The following is a 17,381-nucleotide window of genomic DNA, read 5'->3' on the forward strand; positions in this document are numbered from 1 at the left end:
GGAAGAAATTATTTACCATAGTTTGCCTCTCACTTATGGAATAAGTTGTAGTATTTTACTAACACGATTCTATAGCCAATATTTGTATTCAAATCATGTCTTAATGTTCTTGTTTATTCCCATAATCAAGTACCCGAGTAGAGTAGCTAAGGAAAATAATATAGAGTTAGTGAAAGGATTCTTTGAACCTACATTGACATTTGGCACAGCTTATGCTAACAGATACAACCTCACATGCTTGCTTACACCTATAGAAAAGAGTTTCTTAGATCAGACTGATGACAGGAGAAAGACATTAAAGGAAAAGTTAGGGAAGGGCCTAGAGTAAAGGACATTTAGAAATGATCATGCATTTAGTGAAATAAAGACACAAGGGAAATTAGCCTTAAATGCACAGCTTATAGGGTAGTTTTGTGTATATAGGCCTGAATCTAGAACTGACACATTGTTTGTGGAAACGTGTGAATGTAGACATGTGTTCTGCTTTCCCTCTTATCTCATAACCGAGCTTACAGAACCTCTCTGGATTGCACTACTGAGTTTTAAGAAGACATTTATTGTTATTAATTCCACACCCAAAAGTTCCTGAGAGACAAAATTAGCAAGAAAACATGTTTCTCACAGCACCATCAGGCAGTTTAACTTCACATGCATTTTCAAACATGGTCTGCCGTGCTTCTGTAATTCTCTAAACAACAAAAAAAACAATTACACTTTTAAATTGTGCACTAAGAAATCTCCAATTTCCGACTGAGTTTAAAGAAGACATTTATTGTTATTAATTCCCCACCCACAAGTTCCTGAGAGACGAAATTAGTAGATTGGAACGTTCAAAAGTAGTTGCAGCAATGAAAGCAAAATATATCAAAGTACTTCTCAGTTGCAATGTACACAGCAAATAGATGTGATTATATTATAGCATAACTTCAAAGCAAAGCATAAAAGCCAAAATTCATCACCGTATGGGCAAGGCGGTAGGGCCTATATTCAGCTTCATCTTTCTGGGGTCTGCAAGTTGATGACTCCGGTCAACTGCGAGAAAGAGATTCTCTACCCAAACGGGAGGCAGGCAACTGACGTCTAGTTCCTGTCTGAAGTCAAGCAGATACAATCTACCTCACCGTAGCCCAGAGTCATCCTTAAAAGCAAACTCAGTGTGAGAGCCGAAGAACCTTGGAGAGAGGCCAATTCTCCTGAGCTCCCTCCCTCTCAGACTGGATTCCGAGGTAAACACAAAATCTATGTGCTCTTATCAGCTAAGGTCTAGTGTGAAGAAAACAGCTTGGTCCATCTTGTGGAAAAACACAGCTTGGAAAAACACAGCTCATCTGCAATGTCTCAACTGCAATGTCTAACCCCACGTTAAAGCCAATAGGCAGCTAACCTAAATATCAAATGTAATGTCTAATGTCAGGTCAAAGCCAATAGGCAGCTAAACTGAAAACAGAATGTAATGGCTAATGCCATATCAAAGCCAATCGGCAGCTAAACTGAATACAGAATGTAATGTCTAATGCCATGTCAAAGCCAATAGGCAGCTAAACTGAATACAAAATGTAATGTGCTACTGGTGAACATTGAGCAACTAATATGCGCAGTGGTGAAACACAAAGTCATTGGTCAAACACAATTAATAGCATAACAACATGTGTTTTTGTTTCAGGATAAATTGACTTTTATGTTAAATGGACAAGACCCAGCAATTCCAGGAGTTTATTACATATGTGGACCAAATGTGTATTACCATCCTCCAAAAGGATGGTATGGCACATGTTACTTAGGGATAGTTTTCCCAAAGATATTTCAGCTTGAGAACCTGAATAAGGTACCTAATATGACTGAATCACATCATGATAGACAAAAGCGAGAATCTTATTCTGGCATAGTTGCAGATATATTTAGAGCAATAATTCCTTCAGTGGGGGTTATTTTGAACTCAGTGGAAATTCAAGAGTTGGCTACCATTGTGGATAACATGCTGACTAGGTTTTCAGGAGCCATGATCCTTATGGATACAGAAATGGCTACAGTAAGATTTATGACTCTTCAGAACCGCCTTACATTAGACATCCTTTTAGCAAAGGAGGGCGGAGCTTGTAGGATGCTGAACTCACAACATTGTTGCACCTTTATGCCTAACAATAGTGAAGAAATTAGAGGCCTTACTAACAATTTGATTAATGATAGCACTGGTTTGAAAGAGTTAAAGAGTTGAAAGAACCTGGAGTTTGGGAAAAGGTTGCAAAGGTTTTGCTTCTGTGGGAAATTGGCTGGGCAACCTAGGGACAGGGATAATTGTGAAAATAATAATTATTGTGACTTGTGTAGTTGGAACATGAGGAATTTATAAATTGTATCGTGATTAAAATGAAGAAATTGAAAATTATCAGAGGAGGGAAGAAATTCAAATGGAAAAGTTCTTTAGAGAAAATTTGAACAAGGACAAAAGCAATAAAAGTCACAGGGAATAGACATTTTAGATGAACAAAATATTTGTATGGAATGATATAAGGTGTGATGACATATTTAGTCATCAGAGGAGGGATTGTGAAAGCTGAATTTATTACTAATGATTTTTATTTACTATGGGTTAAGAATTTGCATTAGGCTAATACAGAAAATAATGTGCGACTTGGAAAATGTGCCCACTTGAGTGGCCATCATGAAATGTGTAATGCTTTTAGGGAATGCGTATTATTATTTGACGAAGTACACATGTAGAGAAAATTGTAATGGTATGTTACATTAATGATTGTATGTTCTGTATTTGTTTATTAATCTTAGGCCTTAAATTAACAAGATTTGGGCCTAGTCTGCACAACCTCATATTAAGCTGCAAAGTTTAACAAAATTAATGGGAATGTATGTCCAGTGAAATAGTGATCTATTGCTCACACTGTGCGGACCAAATGTTTAGCAGAAGTCTTTAGCTTTCTCATGAGTACTGCTTGCTAGAATGTCTTGTTTTAGAAATTGCAACTTTGTGAAGTTTGATGCGTGAGACAGCGATGTTCCCAGGAACCAACAATGGATACTCTGACGGTAGTACGGATTGAAACAAGAAAGTCACCTGTCGAGTCTGATGATGGAAATAGGAGAAGAGGTGCCAATCATCCACATGTGAAAGACAGTTTAGTTATATCTTAGATTTGGGTTTTAATTTCTATTGGATTACCTGTAAACGTGCGATTTTCTGACCAATGACAACGTGGGAAGTTCTTTAGGAAATTCTAAATTAGCCCCACTGCACAGAGGAGAGGTGGCTCTTTTCTATTCTGATTTGCCCTGTCGAGGTTCTGTTTTTTGGAGCTGAACAGTTCATGATGACTTTATTTCTAACTTTGACTCTGCTGCTTAATTGTTAATGGTTGATGCTGACCCCTTAGAGATTGCTTCTTAAATGGTTCAGACAGCTTAGAGCCCCATGTCTGAGCCATTCCCTTTCATTGCCCATTGCTGAAGCTGACCAGACAGAGGTCCAACTGATGAAGGAATTCGCAGCTTGCTGATCTCTTCGAGGAGAGGTATAACAAAATGCTATTGTTCGTGTCTTAGGTTTTGTTCTTTGTTTCTAGGTTCCAACCACTATTTTGATAGAGCCATAGTTAGATGTTTTCCAAATTAACTTTGACAAAATTGTGTTGCATGAAGTCCAAACATGCTATTCTGATCAGAAGGTTAGTTAGGGAGCCCTGGAAATGTTAACTAATTGCGATTAACAAAGAGTTGATATTGTTCACCTGTTGAATCTAGATGTATGTCATTTCTTTTGCACAGTTATTCTTGCTATTAATTTGTACGGTAACTCTTGAATGCTTAGTGGAAATGCTTTAGTTAAATTGGGATTCCTTAGAAGATGTGGTCAACCGGTGTTATTCATGTATGTTTATCATTTGGTTTTGAGACTAATCTACGTGATATTAGCATTGTTAATCTAGGGAAATAAACATTTTAACTTTTCTAAACGACATGGTTATTCATGGCCAAATGGGTCACGGTGTGTAAAGATGATTGATTCTTAAGTATTTGATGATGTTTAATGAGTCATAGATTGTAATTTTTGTGAATTTGTGATTTATGGTGGAATTTTGCTAAGCATTGTCAAAAGGCCCATCGAACCTCTAACGCGTCCCCTTATACATTAAACTATAAAAGACCAAATAAGGACAGACTTACTAACAAGTCCATCTAATCATTTCAAGTGATGAGGGTGGGGTCATAGTGGACAGAGGAGCGGGGGTTGGGAACAGAAGTGCATAGGATGACAGAAGAGATCAAATGGAGAAACCATGAACAATGGAGCCGGCCTCATTCATCCACACGGCTGGAAAGTCAGTGGACCATTGCCAGAAACTACATGACAGATTATGGTTGGAAAGGAAAAGGAAACTGGGACTACTTAACATACTTTGTCAGGAAGGAAGTTCAGAGAAGGTCATAAATGGGAAGAAAATAAATCTTTGACAAATTGAAAAGTTTACAGTTGCTTACGTGTCCAATACACATTTCCTTCCTTGAAATCATGTCTGTTTCAGTGATGACCGGGTAGAGTACATATAATTACTTATACTTTTATATTAGTTCTACAGTTCGCTGCTTTACTTATAAGTATAGTATAGCAGCATATTATCTATGTAGTGATTAAACACAAAGTACGCTGTTGAGTTAGAAAGCTTATTTAAAGTGTGCTGCATTTGTATTTTATTTGATCCCTGTCTTGCCACTATCTCAATCTAAACCCTATGATAACGTCTGCTGTTCAGAAACCTATTCTGTCAGGGAATGTAGGCAGGGCCAAGTGATTGCAGGGGTAATACTTAGGAAGGAGCAAGGCAAGGTAATACCAGGCTACTCAAGGATAGACAAGAACAAAGTATGATCAAAGTAAGGGGTGTACTGGTGTATGAATAAGAGGTGTCTTGGTAGCTTAGAAAACCCCTTTGGCCTGACACCAGCAGATTATTCTTAATAACAGTCATAGCAAAGTCATAATGGGGTCTGCTGTTCAGAGACTGTAGTACTCGGTGCAAGGTGGACTGAGACTGACAACAACACTGATACAGGTAAGAAACCAAAGGACCTGGGTGCAACAACAGACATTTCCCTTACAGAATGGAGACCATGCAAGAGGTCACACTGTAAAGGGATAGGGTATGCAACAAACAGTAGACCAAATTTGGAACAGAACAGAAAACCAGAATACAGGACAGACAAGACAGAAATCATACAAGAAGAAAAACAGAAGAATGGGCTATTAATAGGGCTCCAGAAATAAAGAACAGGAATCCAGGAATCAAGGGAAGGCTGTACCCAACAGGCAATGGAAAAGTAATGCCCCATTGGTAAAGGGACCTAGAACTAGGATTCAGTGCAAGGAACTCAAGGCTGTACCCAACAGGCACTGGAACATGAAATGCCCCATTGGTGCACAGAACTGGAAGTAGGATTCAGAGCAAGGAACTCAAGCCTGTACCCAACAGGCACTGCAACATGAAATGCTCTATTGGTACAGAAAAACTAGAGTTAGGATTCAGAGCAAGGAACTTGAGACATTGCCCAATAGGCACTGGAACAAGGAATGCCCCATTGGTACAGGGAACTGGAACTGGAACTAGGATTCAGCGCAAGGAACTCAAGGCTGTACCCAACAGGCACTGGAGCAAGAAATGTCCCGCTGGTACTTGGGATAAACACAGGAATTCAGAACAAGGAGAGAACAGAGATGCAGAATAAGGAAATAAAAGGAACCACTGTCAACTTAGTGGCTACATGGCAGAAGCCTAACAGGGAAAACAGAAATCAGGATATCAGGCTAGAAAGGAAAGTGAGCAGAGAAACAAGGAACACACATACACAATGCTGCTCAGGGCAGCCATAGGAAGACAGGACACTGCAGTAAGAAGTAGCAGAAACCAGGAACTCCTCTCAAGGTTTCAGGAGTGTAGGTAACTGGACGGAAAAGCAGGAGCATCCAGCAAGAGCAGCAGTTGGAACAGAAGTTCTGAAAGCAGAAGCCTGGCTTAAGTCCATCATCCTAGCTCTTAGCCACACAGGGTGATTGGAATGCAGAACAGGTGTGAGCAGGTTGCAGTGCAGTGCAGGTTAGAGCAGTCAAAATCAAAGTCCCTCCTCCAGCTCTCTGCCTGAAGGAGTGCACAGAGGTTCCAGGAAGCAACTAATGGGCAGAATGAAAATCCACAGATGAACATGGATCGGATCTTATTTCATAATGACAGGGATTCATGCAAGGGAGCACATGGGCATGCTTTAAGTGGTAAGCTAGAGATCCAAGTATAAAAATATTCACCCAAAGTATCCTCTTGAGCACTTGTGATCAGGTAAGGCATACAAGTAGCATAAAGCATTAGTGGTTGGAGTGGATCTGATTTCCAAGAGGTTTTGAATACTGAAGTTTAGCACCGCTTCCAAACTAGTATTCATGATGGCAGCAGGTGCAAAGCAGGTCATCATGCAGTGCAGTCTGATAACAGGATTGCAGGATCTTAACATATTCTGTGTCACAGATAACCAGTGATGGAATTCGTAGGGCAAACCTATAAGCCCACATTATTCCGCTTGCACCTGGGATATCGTATAAATGACGGAGGATACGGGGACATTCAAGGACTCCATCATGTACCAAATTAAATCAGCCATCTCTAGAAAATTAGGTTGAGCACACCTAGAAGGAAACTGTGTAGTTAGATGTGATCACACATTATTGACAGCACTGCCTTTCTAGCTGGTTTTACTAAAGAGTCTAAACACTTGTAAAAGAGGTAATATATGCCACACTTGACTCGTAGTGGTAGCCAAGAAATCAGACCAAAATGAACTTATGCATATCACTATTCAGTGGCTACCACTGGAAGCCATAATAATTTTCAAAATCATATGCATAACCTGTAATGCCTTCCAAATCCAAAAGCCATTCTACTCCCAGTTGAAACCTAGAATTCCTATGGTAATCCACACAACAAGCAGCAAAGCCCACATGATCCTAGAAATCTCATGATTCAATAAGAAAAAACATATCATCAAGTCCATATCCTTTTAGTCCCCAAGAACTAAGATTTGCCAAAGCGAAGACCTTAACCTGTTTGCACAGTAATCTGCCCTTTACCTGTACCTCTCTCATTTAATATTCATTCACACTGTTTTGATATAAAGCATTACATTGTTTATTGATTAGTTTGTCATTCTTTAAATGATTTTAAAACTAAACAAAAAAATATAGCATTTCTTATTTTTACTGCATTTTTCAGTGTAAATTAGTTTTACCAAACACTCCAACAGAGGCCCTGTCTACAACCAAAGAGTGATTGTTAAAAGCCTCACAAGTTCTTAAACTGCACTTTCAACTGATACATTTATTTTGTAATACTAGCATACAAAAAAGTTCCTGACATCCTTAGGATGAAAAAGCTAAATCTAGATTTCAGAACCGCTTATAACTTCTCACACTGAACCTAAAGTGCTGTAGCACAATGCCACACAATTACAAACATGATGTACTTTCACACAATGCCTGTTATTCTCAGTCCCTGTTTATTGTTCTCAGTGTTTGCATAATAATCCACTAGCTGAATCTTCCAATTGAACTCTTTTCCTCTCCCCTTTAGGGGGTCTCTTGTGACTGGAGTGCAGCGCGGCTTAATCTACCATCGAATCCTTTTATTGTATTACTTTTCTATTTTCCACTGCAATCTCCTGCATGGCAACACCAGCTACTTTGGGCATCTGAAATTGCGTTTATTCCCCAGATAGCTGAGCCCAGTCACTGCACGCTCATTATCCTTGCACTGGGCACTCAGTCATAGCCATTGTCTGCCAGCATGGATTGGTTCATCAGCTTTTACCACTGCAGGCACAACAGTGAGATGTCCGGCACTAGCTACATTTATTGACCTGGCCATCCAACAAATTCGGAGTCTGGTCATGCAAGGACATCTCCTACCCCTGTGATTTGTGTGCAAATGAAGCTTCGGCTGTTGCTGCTAGTGCATGTGTGTGTGTGTGTGTGTGAGAGAGAGAAGGAGGAATATTCCATTGATATTGCCTGTTATTGGAAACTGCCCTTTCTGCAGGGTCATGCTCAGCCATCTTGCCTTCCTCCTCATCTTTTTGTTGAATTTGTCTTTGTTGGCTTTAGGACTCTGGGCACTTTAACACTGCTAAATAGTGCTGATGTGCATGTGCTCTCTCCTTAAAACATGGTAGAATTGGCATATAAGCATATACCCAATTGGTATATTTAATTTATTAATAATTCCCTGGTAAGGTGCACTACATGTGCCCAGGGCCTGTATAATAAATGCTGGTAGTGGGCCTGCAGTACTGATTGTGCCATCCACTTAAGTAGCCCTTTAAACATGTCTCAGGCCTGTCACGGCAGAGGCTGTGTGCCGTTTTGAACTGCTATGTCGACCTCATCAGAACTGATAGATCACTTTGACTGCCCACTGAACCTTCAACGTTGACACATTGGGAACGTGCACCACAGCCTCACTGCATCTCAGACCCAATGCATTTTATTGTAGTATTTGCTTACCCCCACCCCTGCAGCCCACCCCTAGATATTTGCAGCAGTCGCCACTGGTTGTTTACTGCATCCTGCAAATACCTTACTCACACATTTGCAGGGTCCTGTAAAGTTTAGTAAAGAATGTCCATGAATTCCCGGTGCTAAACATGCTTGGCCGCGTGCTAAACATGCTTGGCCGCACAGATCATTAGTCTTCCGGTGTCAAAGGACACGAGATCTGTTCCGTAATTTTTTGGAATTCTGGAAACCACAGTGGCTTATCAGAAAGTCGTACTATGCCAAACAAATCTTCAGCTGAGCGAACAGGAGGCGGTGCTAGTGGTAGGGTGAAACGGCACAATTGCTGCTTAGCAGAAAACACATTCTAGTTCTCATTGCTGGTAATGCTTTGTTTCATAGCCTTTTCCTTTAAGCTCCTCAACTAAGAAACATTGAAAATGTATTTCTTACCTCCTCCTTCAGATAGTTGCCAGTAACTGAGCTATGCGCTGGCTGGCTCTCTTAGGCCTTTGTAATTGAACAGAGACACCTGCTTTGCAGCCCAGGGAGTCTGTCTTAAAGGCGCGCTGAATTGTTGTATAGTAATCGTCTAAACACTAGAAGTGCGCGTTTCAGTGTTCCTGCTTTTTGACACTTTTCAATGTTTCTGCTGACAGGGAGCAGTGCAGAGTCCCTGCAGGTACAAGCTGTCAGTTGTAGGACGACAGCACATTTCAGCTCCCATCACAATAAAGTAATCCTTCCTGCAGCAGTCTCTAAGCCTGCCCTTTCCAAGACAGCTGGGAAGAAAACAATGTGCTCAGCAAGGATGTGGCAGCGGAAGGATTTGCAAGCAGGGGCAGATCCCATACTTGTTAACACATCTTGTCAATCACATTGTACAAAATGTAAGACATGACTGGAATCTGTAAAATGCTACAAGAGATTAAAAGTGAAATAATTCAACCCTTAAGACAAGAAACTACCTACTCAGCAGATGCAAATCACACGTGGTATTACACTGTATGATGCAGACCTCTCTAAAAATGGCATGTTTTTCATAAACAATTGGATATATCCTTACACTTTCTCAGAAACCCATGTGTATGCACCTCTGCAGGATAGTAGCAACATTGTTTGTGCCTTTTCTGCTCTATACATAACATATCAAAATACCAGACATATAGGCCACGCTGCACTCTTTCACTCTAGAGGTATAAACCTTAAACTTATTTCAGATTTTTTTCACTTTATCTTCTGCCAAGTTTCAGCGACAAAACACTGCTCTGTCACTCACACACCACATCAAACACTCCTCTGATATCCATAGCACATCCATGGAGCAGGAGCACTGTGCTACTTGTCTGCAAATTCGCGTTGGCACTACATAAACGGTATGAAATTATACATAAATGCAACTACAATGCAATTTTCTCTCAAAACATTCTTTAACGGAAGGAGCAGCAGCTAATTTCACTTTGTGTGAATCTCAACAAAATTCAAAATGACTGATCATTCTCCTTAAATTTTGCAACTTGTGCTCAGTGTCCTCTTAAGGATGTTTGGGGTCCTGAACAATAGAGATTTTGGGGCCCCCTGTTTATAACAACATTGAATTATATTCCCACTTTTCAGCCAAGTAAAGCCTGCATGATGCCGGAACACTGTCAGAAGTTGGGGTAAATCAAAAAGAATTGAACGTGCCTTGCCAAGGGCCTGAAAGTCCTTTAAATGACATTGGGCAAGGAGAGACAGAGGCAGAGGCAGGCAAAGAGAAGAGAGATTATCATACAGAAATAGGCAGCGAGAGAAAAAAGCTCACTTTCCCAGTTTCCTTTTGAAAGGTGAGGGCCCAGGACAATTTTCCACTTTGTGCATGCCTTAAAACATCTCTGCTTCTGCATGTGTAAAACACATATGATCCAGAGATGCAGAGTATTATATAGGTGTGCATGTGTATTTCCTGTTCATATGTGATCTGAGATATTACTATGCACTTTCTTTGCATGCAAGAAATTAACTAGCTGACAGAATTCACATTTTTAGCTCTGGTGTTAGCCTAGACCTTTTAATAGATAAAAAAAATATGTATGTGCAATACACTTTTTTTAAAGGGGGCTTTTAGCCAACTTTCTTCATCCACTGGTCTGTTTTTGTGTCATCCACATTTTATGTCTCCCACTACAGCACACAACATAAGGCGTGGTGGGAGGTCAGCCCAGATGAGCCACTGGATAACTTCACTTTGAGGGACTCCATTTTGCGCTTTCATAATGACAACATCTACACACAAGCTAGCTCCATTCTGTGCCAATGGTTTTGTTTTTCATTTAGGACTTTGATGTTGCCTTTGAATTTAGAGTCTGATGTAACAGCAGGCACATTTTACCAAATGTGAGCACAGGCCACATTCTATGCTTCACCAGTTCCTTTTCCCTGCCAATTCTGTTGTAAATTCCTTATGGAGTGGCCTTTATCTAACTGCTGACATTTTCATAGTATAACAGATTGTGTCTATTTGAAACTGTTCTGTGTTAAATTATCCAAAGCTTCAATATAATTTATATGAATTCATAAGCAGGCAATTCTTCAGAACATATTTATTCGGGATTCAAGTTCACAAATGGCTCTGTATTAAACTTTGCCCAGGAAGAAAAGCAGCCTTTATCATGTTTAATTTGAGGCCCTTGTAGCACTTTTTTCCCATCCTTCTTCTCTTTCTTCATCCTTTCTTTGTTTCCTTCTTCATTCTTTCTTTGTTTCTTTGTTTCCTCTGTTCCTGTTTTGTTTCTTTCATTGCTCTTTCCTTCTTTCTTTCTTCCTTTTTTTTCTTTCTTTCCTTCTTTGTTTCTTTCTTTCTTTCTTCTATTCCATTACTTAGTTCTTCTCTTGCTTTTCCTTTTTCATTCAAGCACTTGTTCCTTTTTCTTTCATTCTTTCTTGCCTTCTATTTTCTTTCTTTCCCTCTGTCCTTCTTTCTTGCTTTGATTCATTCTTTCCCTTTGTCTTGCTTTTATTCCTTCCTTCTTGTTTTCATTAATTCTTTCTTGCATTTATTTTTGTTTTCATTGCTTCTTTTGTGCATTTATTTTTGTTTTCATTCCTTCTTTCTTGCTTTCCCTCTTTAATGCCTTCTTCCCTTCCTTCTCTCTTGCCTTCTTTTTGCTTTTTACTTTCTTGCTTTATCTTTATTTTTCCTTCTTCCATTTCTTCCTTGTTTTTTCTCTTTCTTCCCTTCTTCCTTCCGTCTCTCTTTCTTTCCTTTTTTCCCTTCCTTCTTTCTCTCCTTTTGTCTCTCCTTGCTTTTTCCCTCCCTTATTTCTTCTTTTCTTTCTTTCTTTCTTGCATCCTTCCTTCCTCTCTTTTTTCTTTCATTTTTCCTTTCTTTTTTATTTCTTTTTTGTTACTCTCAAATATTTTTTTTTCTTTTGAGTTTTCTTTATGTCTATCTTGCTATCCTTCTTTCTTGCCATCTTTCCTTCGTCTGGTATTTAGACATAATATTTGAGGAAAAAACTTTGTGTGGACAAAATTTTGTGTCAGGAATATTAAGGACAAACATACTGTGAAGGTAAGTTTCTATAGGTGAGCAAGGTTTTACTCTATATATCTCCATATATAAGTACCTTGTGGATATATATATATATATCTACAAGGGAGATAAATTTTGAGTTAAGAATAGAAAATCTATATTTACCTATTTGCACTTACCTTTTTGGTATATTGGTCCTCCATATTTTTGACATGATATTCTGTCCACACAATATTTTTGGTTCCGATATTCTGTCAGTGAATCTTCTTCCCTGCTTTCATTCTTTCCTACTTTCTAGCCTTTCGTCTTTGCTTCTTTCTTTCGTTCTTGTGTTCCTCCTTTCTCGTCTTCCTTATTGCCTGCTTTTTTTCCTTGCCTCCTTTCTTTTCTTCTTGCTGCCTTTCTTTCCTTCTTTCTTGCATTTCTTGCCTTTTTTTCCTTCTGTCTTTCTTTCCTTTCCTTTCTTTTTCTTTCTTTCCTTCTTTGTTTCCTTTCATTCTTTCTTTCCTTTCCTTTCTCTCCTTCTTTTCTTCTTTCTTTTTTTCTCAATGGCAAGATACTTGCAGGTAATGGCATAACAAATGGCTTTTTTTGGACTGTGTTGGCCAAGAGCTTTTGGTTTTCCTAAAGTTATGTTTATGACATAGTTACTTATAGGGGATGTAGCCACAATTCATCCTTGTGTTTGTGACATTCACATTTTACTCCAACCCACTTGAGCATTAATCAAGGAACAACACATAACCCATATTCAGCAATTGCCTTACTTCACTATGAGTTACACTATGCTGCCCTTTCTCAAGGAGCACATCTACACACAAGGTAGTTCCCTTCAGAGCCAGTGAGTACTTTGGTAATTCGTGCTTTTTTGAGACCAAAAGAATGTTTGCCGTTAGCCAGTGTTTTCTTTTAGATTGGCAAATGCCCTTCAGCTTCCCAAGCAATAAAGTTTTGCAAAAGCCAATACCAAAACAAAACAAGAATTGCCAAATGCTGGTGGATGACACCAGCCTTATTGGCTGTGTGAATGCTTGTTTTAAGCATGCAATGACAAGTCTAACGGGCCTGGCTTTTCTGCTGGGGAAAGTGTGTGATAGTTGAGTGATCTTGTGTGTGTTGCCACCCGCTTTCCATGACTACCATAATGAACCAACCTTTTGGTTACGACATTGTAGAAGCTGAGAGCAGGGCCCATCTATTGAACAGACTGCACTTGCAGAGTTAACTGGGTCCTTGAAAGAAATATATTTTTAAAGCAAAAGATAAAGTTTGCATTGTGCCTAAAAGCATAAACAGCAAAATGTTGTACAATGGATATATTTGACAATGAAGAGGTATTTTTCACAAAGCTATCAGAAAGCTTTTTGCATGCCTTTCCTTAATTTGAGAAGAAGAAAATTGTAAATTAAACAATATTATGAAAACAACTAAGTAAAAAAAATTGCAATTAAATGAAATCTTGTTGGTAAAGTAAATACATCAAATAAGTCACTCCATTGACAATAGGACTGCTTGAGCAGCATGATTACTGAGAACTCAAATGAGATAATGTATCAATCAATAGAATGCCACATATTTGATAGCAGCCCATCCAACCAAATTGCAAAGCACGAACAATTCATGAAAGCTAATGGCCGAAGTGAGCTGACCCATAGCCCACTCACTCTCTGCAATTATTATCCACTTTTCTAGATAAGAATAGATAACATGGGGGGGCAGAGCCAAGATGGCGACCGGGAAGGACGCTTGATTAAGCGCTCCTCTCGGGCTCGCCACGTAAATATCTGCGGGGCGCTCCTGGGGCGCCGCTGCCACATCCCTGTGGCGGGATCCGCTGCTGGGACTGTTCTCCCTTGCTGACGGCTCCGGGCGCGATCGAGCGGCCGGGCGGAGGAGCTGCCGCGGAGCGGATCGGAACGGGGAGCTGCGGCCACCATTTTGCCGGCCGTGTCGGGCTGGACGCCGCCCTGAAGACTGGAAGAGGGGTGGGTGCGCGGAAGCGAGAGCGGCCCCCCTCGCGAGGGCGTTAAGCCCATATTTTGCCTCAGTTCCACCCTGGGTGCCCCCCCCTCCTCGCCCGCCTATCGGCCGCCGGAGTTTCCCCCCCCAACCAGGTGCGGGGAGCTCCAAGGAGCAGCAGCGAATTAACAGCGGGGCCTGCAGGGGCCCCGGGGGGGTGCCCCCGCCGCGGCTGGAGACGAGCGGAGAGACGCGCCTCCCTCTCCGCAAAAGGCCCTGTGGGACCACAACAACAGGCCAGGAGTGAATTCCTTCCATGAGCGGGTCGGGACCCGCTCCCTGGACCCCCCAGCTGTTACACATGGTTACGAGGCATGTCGGGCGGCTGTGAGCTCGGCCACAGCAGACGCGCCCTCTCCAGGAGGCTGCTGGCGCCGTCTCCCCCTGGGGTGAGGTTTTGCACCAGATTTGGAGGACCTGACGGCGAGACGGGCGTACAGCGTCTGCGGAGACCGCCGCAAAGGGAACTGGGAGCCATTGCCTTCGCCTTCCATCGACTACCCCCTCCCGCCCACATGGGGTGATGAAGGACGGGAGACGTATCCTGACGTGGGCCACTGGGGGTGCCTCCCTATCTCATGACTGATGGCGTGGACCGTCCATTCCGGGAGTCGTCTCTGGACCTGCAGCTGGATATCGAAGCCACCACAGACGTGGATCGCGCAGGGTCGCTCAGGATCAAGCTAAGCCATATCCTCTGTTAAATGGCGCCGACCTGCACCACAGGGTGGAACAGTGCTTAAAGAACTGTGCGAGCCCGTAACACACTAAGCGAATACACTTGGGAACGCCACTCCTCTACTTCATACCAAGAGAGGACCTAGAGCCTGGAGCTGGCTGCCGTCCGGCGGCTCGAGGCACGCGTGTGGACCTAGCAACCGGAGGTACTAGACCGCCTGAAAAGGATCTCATTTAGAGGACCACCAGCAGGGCCGAAACCTCAAAAATTGAAGTCTGCACTGGCGTGGCCCCGCGGGGATATATATGCCCACCTCGCTTGCAGGGCCCAGAGAACGTAGGTGAGTGCGTGATTTTAGGAGGAATCAGGTCGCAACAGATAAGTCAAAATGGCCGGAAGGCCCAAATCAGCTAAAAACCAGGATCGGAACACGCTAGGCCAGGCACCCGGAGATCAGCAGCATACGCCCTCTCTGCAGTTGTTGGAGTCCACGCTCATGTCACATTCCTCGCAATTCGAGAAAGTACTACAAGCAATCATGGACACTAAAACCTCACTGGAGACCAGGATAGACACGGTATCGCAAGATCTGAACATCCTCAGAGTAGACCAGGGCAAACTATCTGATAAAGTGAAGACAACAGAGGCGGCGCTAAGTGAACTGGCCCCCACGGTAGCGGATAACCAAAAACAAATTCTCCGCCTAGATGCAGAAGTAAAGTCACTGCTGAGAAGAGCAGAGGAGGCGGAGGGCAGATCCCGCCGCAACAACATACGGGTTCTTGGTTTTCCTGAAAAATCACTGGATCAAAGCTCAGAGCTCCTGCTGGAACACTGGTTAATTAAAGAGGTCCTGAATGGAACCCCATCCAAATTCTTCTCAGTGGAAAGAGCATATAGAATCCCTGGACGCCCCCCGGCACCGGGCCAACCTCCGAGACCACTGATAGCTAGGTTTCTAAACTTCAGGGACCGGGACACGATACTCCAACAGTTCCGCAGCAAAGGCCCATACAGGTATGAGGACTCGACTGTTCACGCTTATCCAGACTTCACTCAGGAAGTGCAAAGGCAACGTAACTCCTTCACCCAAGTTAAACAACGCCTCCGGGAATATGACATAAAATACGCATTAATGTTCCCCGCTAAATTACGTGTAATAACAGATGAACGCATCCATGTGTTCACCTCACCGGAAGATGCCTGGACGTGGATGCATGCCAAAGGCATCGCCCAACCCCACGAGGCAGCCGGTGCCGACGAGAACTGGTCAACGACGAAACCTAGGAAACGATCCAAGAGGCACGCCAGGGGTCAACCCACGGTGGAACAGGCTGCAGAGGAGAGAGCCAAGGCCCTTAAAGAAACACCCCTACTAACACAGAACTCTTTTGAGACGCTCAGGACCCAGCCAGTGGAAGGCTCGGAATCTGACTCGATCAGTTCGGACTCTACATTAATGGAGGCATTGAGGGGCCCGGAGTTCACCCCCAGGTCCGCAGATACACTCTGAACAAACACTACTGAACTATCCCCCCAGGGGGGACCAACCGCCACAGCCGGAGTACAGAATTGAACTTTGCGACTTCCTCCTGAAGTGGGTGGTCACATCACCCGAACTTATGTATCCTTGCACGTTTGCTACTGGAGATAACTCCTTTATTCATATTGTGCGCGGCTGGCGGCGTAGAGCGGGGGGGCGGGCGGATGGCCGTGCCCCGGGATTGCCCCAAGCCAATTGCGGACCGTGTCTGCAGAAGGATGCGAGCCCCTAAAATGAGCCGCATCCAGACAGTATTATTGCTCCCCCGCAGACATCCATACGGATACAATTTAGCCCGCACCTAAAATGGGTGTGTAGCCTGTTGCAAGTTCACAGTTGGGGTTGGGATCCAGTTGGGAAAGAGGGTAACTATTAGTTTGTGCACTACCGGTCTGCTCACAACACTGGATAAGTGCCCTGAGGTAAGGGGCCCGCCCGCGGGGGCGGAGGGGGCGGCAGAGACCCAATGGGCCTCCCCGGGACCCGGGGAGCAAGACATATACTCACAAATTGAATATGGCCCAATCCACAACCCATAGCACATACAAATATGACATAGTCACTTGGAACGTCAGGGGACTGGGGACTCCGGGCAAAAGATCCAGGGTGCACGCACGACTCAAATACCATGGCACACATATTGCAATCCTACAAGAGACTCACCTGCGGGACCCAGACCTGCAGGATCTACGTAGTAAATGGGGGGGTCAGATTGTGGGCACATCCTATTCAACCTTCACGAGGGGGGTACTCATATGGATAGCAGGGAATGTCCCCTTTATCCAAACATCACACAAGATAGATCACGAGGGCAGATATGTGGTAGTGGAGGGTAAACTGGACGGCAAACAATTGTCAATTATAGGGGTATACGCTCCCAATAGCGCACTGCCGGAGTTCCTGAGCACACTCACTCCAGCGTTACTAACGAACCCCGAAACACCCGCCATATGGGGAGGTGACTTCAACTGCATGCCAGATCCAGCATTGGACAGGTCAAATCCCCCCACATATTCAACAGTCATCAGACACCTCAGCCGCCCATTATCAACATGGGCTAGTAACATGAGCCTCCATGACATAT

This window comes from Pleurodeles waltl, chromosome 3_1 (assembly GCF_031143425.1).
Source record: "Pleurodeles waltl isolate 20211129_DDA chromosome 3_1, aPleWal1.hap1.20221129, whole genome shotgun sequence".
NCBI classification, from domain to species: domain Eukaryota; kingdom Metazoa; phylum Chordata; class Amphibia; order Caudata; family Salamandridae; genus Pleurodeles; species Pleurodeles waltl.